We start from the raw sequence: 9,750 nt of genomic DNA, 5'->3' as shown, positions 1-9,750 counted from the left end.
ACATTTTGTGAACCATACCGTGACTAAGGGAAGTAAACTCCTTTAAAATGGACTAAATTTCAAAAAAAATAATAAACAATAAAAATTAAAAAAGCCGACCTACCGACTATCTTTTTTGGTCACGTTACCCTAAACCAACATATATTATTTCATGTTTGGCCTTAAGCATTATACACAAGTTGCTTCAATATTATTTAAATAATAATCATTAAAAAAAAAGTCCCTCAGCCAGATTATACCGGCCGACATCCGTGGAAAGCAAGCGATGACGTCACTGCGTTCACGATCTCCAAATTCCAAAGCATTAAAAATATCTACACACAAAAATACTCTTTGCAACAGGACACTATTTAAAGGTGAATTGAAACATGTGTGGGTGTTTCTTTTTATGTCGTCGGAGATCGGGTTGATCGTTCAAGTCAGTGAAAGAAGTCAGAGACCTTTAAAAAAAAGAAGATAATGAGATACAGAATTAGACAGCTATTTCTAATTCCGTATGTTGTGCGTGCTTATTATGACTTATTCACTGACTATAAAAGCTCAAATGCGAAATGCTATCATTTTATACTAAAAGGAAAAAACTCCGCATCTGTAGGTTTACTAAATCTGACTAAGCCTCCTAGTGATGAGACCAGTCGTGGATAACAAAATGGCGGATTTCCGTTTCAGCGAAAAGTCGGAACACAAACGACAAGGAAAAGAACAACGCCCACAAATAGCCACTGGCAGATACAAGTGGAAAAGAACACGTATGTAGGACTGTGGGACTGTGGGGTTTTGGCACTGGAACTGCATTTGACAAAAGGGTGCTCTTCATCACTGAGTCCGTCTGAGTGACATGCGCTGTGACCCACTTTGAGCACTTCCGCTCACGTTGCGCATTTCCGGTCCGGCACTGAAGAGATTTTAATAATGCAAATGTACGCCTTCGGGTTTTAAAGTAATGGGATCGGATGGCAAGTCAGTTAGGCTTCGACCGAAAGGAATAACATTGAAATACCAGTACCGTATTACTCTTACAGTACATTTGTTTAATTTCATGCTTTATTGTGTAATTGCTAGGGCATTCATCATGGTGCGGAGGTAGCAGCAACAAGAGATGAACAAACTAGGTGTGTGCGTATGTGTGTGCTTGTTTGGGTGTAATCAGGTACTTGCACTTCTGGCAGTTACCGAGGTCTTTTGAGTGCCACAGCGATGGGACATGGACACCGTCTCTCGGTAAGCACATCAAGTTGACCCATGGATTTGAACCCTTGACCCGAGGATTACAGGTCTAGCCGGTACTCTGCACGCTGAGCTACAAGACTCCTGAAGTACGATGTTAAATAAAAGCTGTCCAGAAATGAGCCTGTAGTCAACTTCGCAAAATGTTTTGATAGAAAATTCAGTGCTAAATCTTCGTGCCGCAAGCTTCGTGAAGTAGACTTCGCGAAGTGGACTTCGCTCAATCAATGACAGGCTAAAGGTTCTTCGTTTTATCAACCCATTGGAAGTTTCTCTTTCACCAGAATATCAGTACATCTAGTACATTGTAAATTGCTTTTCGTCTCTTGTCAGCCAGTAAGAGCTCAGAGAGTAGACTGTACTGTGCGACACGGTCCATCGTCGATTTTGTCATGGCTGTCTTCAGGGAAAATAACTTTTTCAACGTCCGCTGCACAGCGACCGAATCGGCCTTATTCTTAAAAAAAAGAAAAAAAAGTGTGTTATTCAGAGAAAGACACCGCAGAAACACGTACTGAGCCTTCTTAAAATTTTAACTTTATCCCCGAGTACGCAGTACTAGGGTCCAGCAGACTTTAATTGTGTGTCTGTGTGTGTATCTGTCTGTCTCGACTTAACAGCTTATTGCTGGGAAACTACTGGGCGCAGTTCGTTCAAAAATTGATACACTAACTTGATAATAGGTCCGATTGATCGTATTAAAACTTCATAATGTTACCTGGGACCTAAATGCCCCCAAAAACACAAAAGTTCTTGACGGTTGGACGAATTCAATCGGAGCGACAGCCAGCCATTGAGCTGATAGAACAGCCGAACGCGTGCGTCATGAAAAGCATGCGTATCGCATGCGAGACAATTTGCGAGCCAGCCAGCGGGTGGGGATTAATTTGGTCTCGGCAAAGAAACTACAGTGCAGGTTTGGTCTCGGTGAGACTGAAAGAGAGACAGAGAGCACGAGAGAGAGAGCGACAGGGACACTGTGTCAGTGATTCAAGGTGGTGGCTTGGTGGCCAAAGGGATCCGGGTTCGATTCCCGGCATGGGCGGTCTATTTTTTTTTTAATTCTTGTTTACTATTGTTTATTATGAACGTTTTAATGTTTTATTTTACTCAAATAATTTTTTTAATTGTGTAAAATAAATAATTTTTTTTTTTTTTAAATCCACGTGCACAAGACAAAAACTTTCATACTGGGGGAGCGAGCCAGTCTGAAGAGTACTCGGGTCCAGCGCCAGCGTTTTTTATTTGTTGGACCTTGCTTTTATCAACATTTTGTGTTTTGTACCTGTAGTTCAGGTTCTTAACCAACGTTTTGGAACAACGAAAAACGTAACCGGCTTTAATGTCAGTTAATGAAACCCTGTTTTTATCGTCCTGATTTTGACATGATTCAACATTTAAGAGCACACACACACACACACACACACACACACGCGCGCGCGCGCTAGCAGCTTCCTTTCAAGCCATAGCTTCTTCTTATCCTATAAACTGTATACCTCTTCCGAATGTTCTCTGGGGATATTTTTTTACGCAGTCGAACTGCATTCATAACAACAGTATCCCCCAGGCGGTGCGCTTTAGAAAGGAAAGTACCGTCGGTCCTGAATAATCCATGCATTGTTTCTTTTTGCTTCTACATAGTTCTAGTAGTTTATTTATTTTCTTCGTCAGCAAAGAGAACGTTGTTTGCATGGCTTTGCGATTTCCACTTTCATTTAGTGGCAGTTGCCGTGGAATTCTCTGTTTGATTCTTTGTATCACCCACACAAATCATCGCAGGACTTATAACAAGAAACAATAGTTGTGGGAAAGGTTTCTTTCTTCGGCAGTCATGAAATTAGGGCTCTACTGCCTTGTAATTATTATTGATATACTTTTTTTTTATTTTTTATTATTTTTTTTACAGGATTAGCGTGTGATTCTTGTTAGGATTTCGCTTTGTTATTTCACGTTGGCCGTCTTACTGTCCCCTTTGCGTGACAAAGTCTACTAGTGACGAAAAAGCCCTTTTACAATCACTTTTACGATCAAGGCCTACCTTCCCCAGTAGGTCTCCAGAGAGATAGAAACAGAAAGGGAGGGAGGGAAAGAGAGAAAGAGAGAGAGAGCCTCGGAGAGAGAGAGAGAGGGGAGGGAAAGAGAGAGAGAGAGAGAGAGAGAGAGAGAGAGAGAGAGAGAGAGAGAGAGAGAGAGAGAGAGAGAGAGAGAGAGAGAGAGAGAGAGAGAGAGAGAGAGAGAGAGAGAGAGAGAGAGTTAGTTTCAGATTCAGATTCAGATTCAAAACTTTATTACTAAGGGATGAAGGTTTTAGGCGATGCCGAATCTTCCGACCTTTTCTTTACAGACATGCATGTAATTAAACGTATCATATACTAGCGGAAAAAAGTTAGGGACGGGCAACTGATTTCCCTGCTGACTTTCATTTGTTTAAAACACCCTGTTCTTTCGTCAGCAAAATCAAATGGCTGTCGCATGCTACACACCAATGGGTAGGTTATGCTGTGTTAGCAGGAAAACTACACGGGACTCCCGGGCGCAGAGCTGCAGCACGTGACTAAAATAGCAAAATCGCCAAAAAGTAGGCTGTTGTTTGGCGTGCGCACGGGTAGAATAAGGCAGGTAACATGGCAAAATTGTTGTGCACATGCAAGGACAATCCTTCGAGTGTGAATTGTGATCACGAACTCGGCTTTATAAGCCGCCGATTTTCTGCGAGCTGCCATCTCCTCACCATGCCTGCCAGACGGAAGCTGACAACATTCAACCGAGGAAGAGCAATTGCCTGGCTCCACGACGGCGTATCCAAGTGCGAAGTGGCCAGGCAACTTGGGGTATCGCATTCAGTCATTGTAAGGCTGAATCAACGGTTCCAGACGACAAACAATGTCGAGGAGAGGCCCAGGTCGGGTCGCCCCAAAAAGACTACTCCTAGGGAAGATCGTTTCATCCAACGGCAGGCGCTGCAGCACCGGGCCACAATCTGCAAGGTCATCAGAGGGCAGTTACGGGAGGCCACTAACATCAACGTTAGTGAGAGGACCATCGGCAACCGCCTGCATGACGCCCGGCTGCGGAGTCGTCGTCCTGCTGTGCGTCCCCTGCTGACACAGGCTCATCGCCGGGCTCGTCTGGCCTGGAGTCGCCGCCACTTGAGATGGACGCGCCGGGACTGGGCTCAGGTCCTATTCAGTGACGAGTCCAGGTTCAACCTGTACCATTCTGACGGCCGGCGCAAGGTCTGGAGGCGTGAGGGCGAGCGTTATGAAGACGACACAGTGCATGAGAGGGTGGCCTTCGGCGGGGGCTCTGTCATGGTTTGGGGGGGCTTCAGCCTTCATCAACGCACCCCCCTGTACCATGTGGTCGGGAATCTCACTGGTCAACGCTACAGGGACGAAATTCTCGCCCCTATTGTCTTGCCGACCCTGCAGCAGATTGGCCCAAACGCCGTGTTTCAGGATGACAATGCTACTCCTCACAGGGCCAGGCTTGTCAACGACTACATCCAGCAAACCGGGGTCGTCAGGATGGATTTCCCTGCCTGTTCGCCAGACATGAACCCCATAGAGCATGTATGGGACGAACTGGACAGGCAGGTGAGGGCCAACCACCAGCCTCCCAGAAACCTGCAGCAGCTGCTGCAGATGCTCCAACAGGAGTGGCAGGCCATTCCACAGGCCTTTTTCACGAAGCTTATGAACTCTATGCGGTCAAGGTGTGGTGAACTTGAGCGCAAACGTGGCGGACACACCCATTATTGACCTCATGAAAGACTTGTTATGTTTATTTGTGACCCCTCTGCTGTTTGTGGACATGAATAACCGAATCGGCTCGATGAAATAAACCCAAATTTTGCAGTTGCGTTGCACATTGACTGAAGTAAACGTGTTCCAAATTTCCGTACGATATGTTCATTCGTTCTTTTGCTGTGATTGCGTGTGTGAACCGTCCTTAACTTTTTTCCGCTAGTATATATGAGAGCCTCGGAGAGAGAGAGAGAGAGAGAGAGAGAGAGAGAGAGAGAGAGAGAGAGAGAGAGAGAGAGAGAGTAAACAAACGAACGAACGAACGAACGAACGAACGAACGAACGAACGAACAAAGAACTTCATTTTACAAGGATAAAGGTTTAAGGTACAGTGCCTTGTTTAACAACTCGCCCTTAAACTGGCAAGAACCTAAACTTTAAATATTAACTGAGGAAGCATACAAATTGAAAAAAAGAAAATAAAATAGAATAAAAGTAATGCTGTGAAATTATAGATAATAAAGAATAGAAGAATAAACGAAAAGAAAAGAAACGAAAAGAAAAGAACACCAACAACAAAGAGAGAGAGAGAGACAGACAGACAGACAGACAGACAGACAGACAGACAGACAGACAGACAGACAGAAGAAACAAAGACACACCAAGCGAGAAAAGGCAACACCAAATCAGTGCAACATTAACACCAAGCATGATTAACACCCACGCCGACAGACACAATCCCTTCATCTCCCCTTCCCCTCCTTTTCCCCTCCTACCCATACCTTCATTGTTTTCTCACACATACGGAGACGCACCCGGGCGCGCAAGTTTTTGTTGATTGCTGTATGAATACACGGAGCGATCACACATTTCCGCCTGCAGTTCACGAGGCGACCACACGTATCCGCCTCCGAGCTGAAGAATCAGCCATCCTTCACACACTTCCAGACAGCCTTTCTTGGCTGGTACCGGGATAGGCTACCCCATCATTCCAGACAGTTCTCTCCTGATTGTTCAATCGCCTGGGGTGGCGTATGCGAAAAAGTGCCCATCTAAGTGGGAACCAAGCGCTGTGTCGGACCGGTTGAAATCTGAAATCTGAATCTCAATTTCAACGAATCCGACCTAGCGCTTGGGTCCCACCGAGCTGGGCAGTTTCTCGTGCACGCCACACCCCTGAACACGGAGATTATAATGGGCGTAGGCGGACAGGAAGGGTCACGCCCGTTACAAAGGCATAGACGCAATCCAACATAGTGCTAGTGCAGCAGAGTTCGTGGGGGACTCCGGGGGCCAGTTCCGTGTGTGGCGTAGCACGACTCCACCACCCGCTGAGAAGTCGGGCAACTACATGATTGTAGTGCCATGGTTTTCTGATTGTGTGGGTGGGTAGGAGTGTTGTGCAAAAGTGCCAACCCTGAACATCCTCTCTCATTACATGTATTTATTTATTTTATTTATTTACGAGAATTTATATCGCGCACATATCTCACCACACGAGGCGACTCAAGGCGCATGTTACCTATTAATGTATCATTTGTTGAACAATTTGTGAATATCTTTGGTCAAATGTCAGTATTTTCAAAATTCAATTGTAACACCCCCCCCCCCCCCCCCCCCTAAGAAAAAAAATGTAGAAAGAAAATATCGTTACCCATGCTGCTTGTCACTTGATGATTTATAGGCTTTCGAATGTTCTGTTCGTCTAGTCTTACTCTCTTGCTTATAAGCAATAATGATCAAGAAAGATGCTCTGATGTCTTGTCCCGCAGACAAGAAGCATTCAAGACTCAAGACTCAAGACTCAAAATGTTTACTGTCCTCATAAAAACAAGGAAAATTGCCTTACAGTGTCAGGCGATCACAGACATAAAAACATCACATGTATTAAGAATTAAACGATTGCACTTAAAACTAATAACTCTAGCCCGCTTCATATTTGCTGTAAACTTAGAATTAGAATTCACATTTACTACCTAAAGATTTCAAACGAAACGTACACCTCGCACTTTTGCTTGAACGGGGGAAATAATGTTTGAACTTTCGAACTTTTTCTTTGACTAACTAAACCGACAAAGTAGTCTTTCTTTTTTTGCTTATGTTTGTATCATTTATTGCTGACAATTCTTTATATTTTTTTGTTGGTGGGCGTTTCTTTCTTCAATATTTGTGTGTTTTTGCTTTTTGTTTTGATAACTTCATTAGTTTATCTGCTCTAAGGTTTTTTTCTGCTGCCACTCACATGTTTTTCTTCTTCTATGTTTCCCTCCGGATTGAATCAGGCAATGATATATCTGGGACACATCCTGGTTTTGACACTTGAAGACACCGTTGAGCATTCTCTACAATGTTAAGATCTTACACCAAGAAAAATGAAATGTATTGGTTATCCGTCATGTATTTGAACACAGAACGTTCCTAACGGTACTGCACTCAAATCACACTCTTCCACGTGTCAATGGGGGGGCGCTCTGACCTGCATCTCAATGCTCGTGCGCGCGCGCATATTTTTTCCTGCCCAGTGCATCCACATCGGTGCCCATAACCTTGTGATATATCTGTAAGCTGATCATTATGCATGATTTCAAATATGAAGTGTATTCTTGCATCGCCAAATACCTAAATTTTCTATGAAAAAAATGTAGTGTTTTGTTTTTTTGCTTTCAGTATACCTATCAGAATTGTACATATATGTTCCTTAAAAACTAGAAATTAGAAATTGCCGTGTAATTACAAACATAAACGAGAACTTACCCAGTAAGTCGAAGTTTGTGTAGAATTCCATGAGTGTAGTTTATAGAAACGGAGGGATATATGAGATGCGCATGCCGGAAGTCGCCATACTTTAACGCTCAGATCAATTAAGGAACGACCCTTGATTGATCTAATACATTTTGTGTAACCAAAACAATTAAATGTTTTTTCTTGAAAAGTAATTGTCTCCCTTAGCAGATCTATACTGCTGACACTATTTTGCATTATCTGCAAACCAGTTAATTGGGAAGGGCATAATAGCTGTACGGGAGGGCATATATCCCTCCGTTTCTATAAACTACACTCATGGAATTCTACACAAACTTCGACTTACTGGGTAAGTTCTCGTTTATGTTTGTAATTCCATATCATGTAGCTTACCGAAACTACAGGATATACGAGATTTCAAAGTTGGTTTCACAAAATAGCATTGATTGTTCACACATACAATTGTTAACACATCATATGAGTTGTCGCCCTGCGTGAGTTAATGTTTATTTTCTTTAAACATGTTCTTCAAGAGCTCACCGGCAACATAACAAATATGTCTGATTCAGACAAAATAATTTTTCAAACAAATGTGACAGAACATTTAGTTTTTCAAGATACCACTTGATTAAATCACTAGAATACTTGGAAACAATTCAACCAAATAAAAAGTTTTGAAAAACATCTTGTTTTCCTTCTCTCAATGACTTACTAGATCTAGTCACAACCAAACATGATTAATATTGGCAACTGGTATATCCATACCATTACCAAACATGATCTATGCATAGCATTTCACTTGCATTTCAAACCACAAACATCCAAAGGTTATCTACCATCGTTTGGATTTCAGCTTCACTGAGTTAACACAACCAATGAGTTCAGTTTTTCTTGTAAGCGAAATAATTCAAAAGAGAATTCTTTTCTCCTCGCCTAGTTTGCTGCTCATTTTCTACAGGTCGCTTATAAAATTTGAAGAAAGTTTTCGCATTTGACCATCCAGCCGACTTTAAAATGTCATCAATAGAAAAACCACTATTCAACATAGCAGATGCTGACGCTCCCCTGAAACTGTGTGACGTGAATTTACAAATATCAGCGTCAGCGAGGACATCTTTCAACCACCTTGAAACAGTGTCTTTACTTGCAGGCCCAAACGGCCGTACGTAACAAAGCAACAGTTGGTCATTGTTTTTCCTCAACTCTGTTGTACGCTTGATATATTCAAGTAAACAGTTTACAACACACAATTTTAGATCTGTGTATTTGTGTAATTCGAGGGCTTGTTGGTGATGTCCAGGTCTTGTATGCTTTAACTTGTCAACCACCTGAATAGTGCATCCTGTCTCATGAAACTCAAGACAGCTAAGCTTAACAAAATGAATGGTTTGGACCCTCTGCGCAGTTGTTATCAAAAGCAGAGCACAAAGTTTCTTTGTCAACTCTTTCAAAGACAATTTTGAATTGTGTTCTTTCCTTTTGAAATGTTCTAATAACACTGACACATCCCATGTTGCCTTGTATCTTGGTAAAGGTGTTCTCATTTCAAATACACCCTTCATGAACCTTGTCACCTTTGGGTGCGTACCTATCGACCTTTCTTGGTCATAATGCATGACAGTAGAAATTGCACTACGTGCAGTATTGATGGCACTGTAGCCAAGCCCCTCTTCAAAAAGTTCAGTGAGGAAAGTCAGTACCAATCCTACAGTTGGATGAAAGGGATTACTGTTTCTTGTAGAACAAAACAATTGCCAGCGCGCAAGATATGATGCATATTGTCTTTTCGTTGACTCTCTCCACGATGCACACACAATGTCACATGTTCTGCCATGAAATCCTTGTGCTTGGACGGCTTGCCTGATAATTGAACTGCGAGTAGTTGCAGTTTGTGATGAAGAGGATGGGCTGCCTCTGAGTGCGGCAGTTGCAGAGTTGTCTTTCCCTGAGGTAAGCGAACAGGCTGCTGTATCAGAAGATTCAGCATTTGGGGAAACCACACTGCTGTTGGCCAGTGGGGAATGATGAACATACC

The sequence above is a fragment of the Littorina saxatilis genome, linkage group LG17 (genome assembly GCF_037325665.1).
Source record: "Littorina saxatilis isolate snail1 linkage group LG17, US_GU_Lsax_2.0, whole genome shotgun sequence".
NCBI classification, from domain to species: Eukaryota; Metazoa; Mollusca; class Gastropoda; order Littorinimorpha; family Littorinidae; genus Littorina; species Littorina saxatilis.
This window is presented reverse-complemented; position numbering follows the sequence as displayed.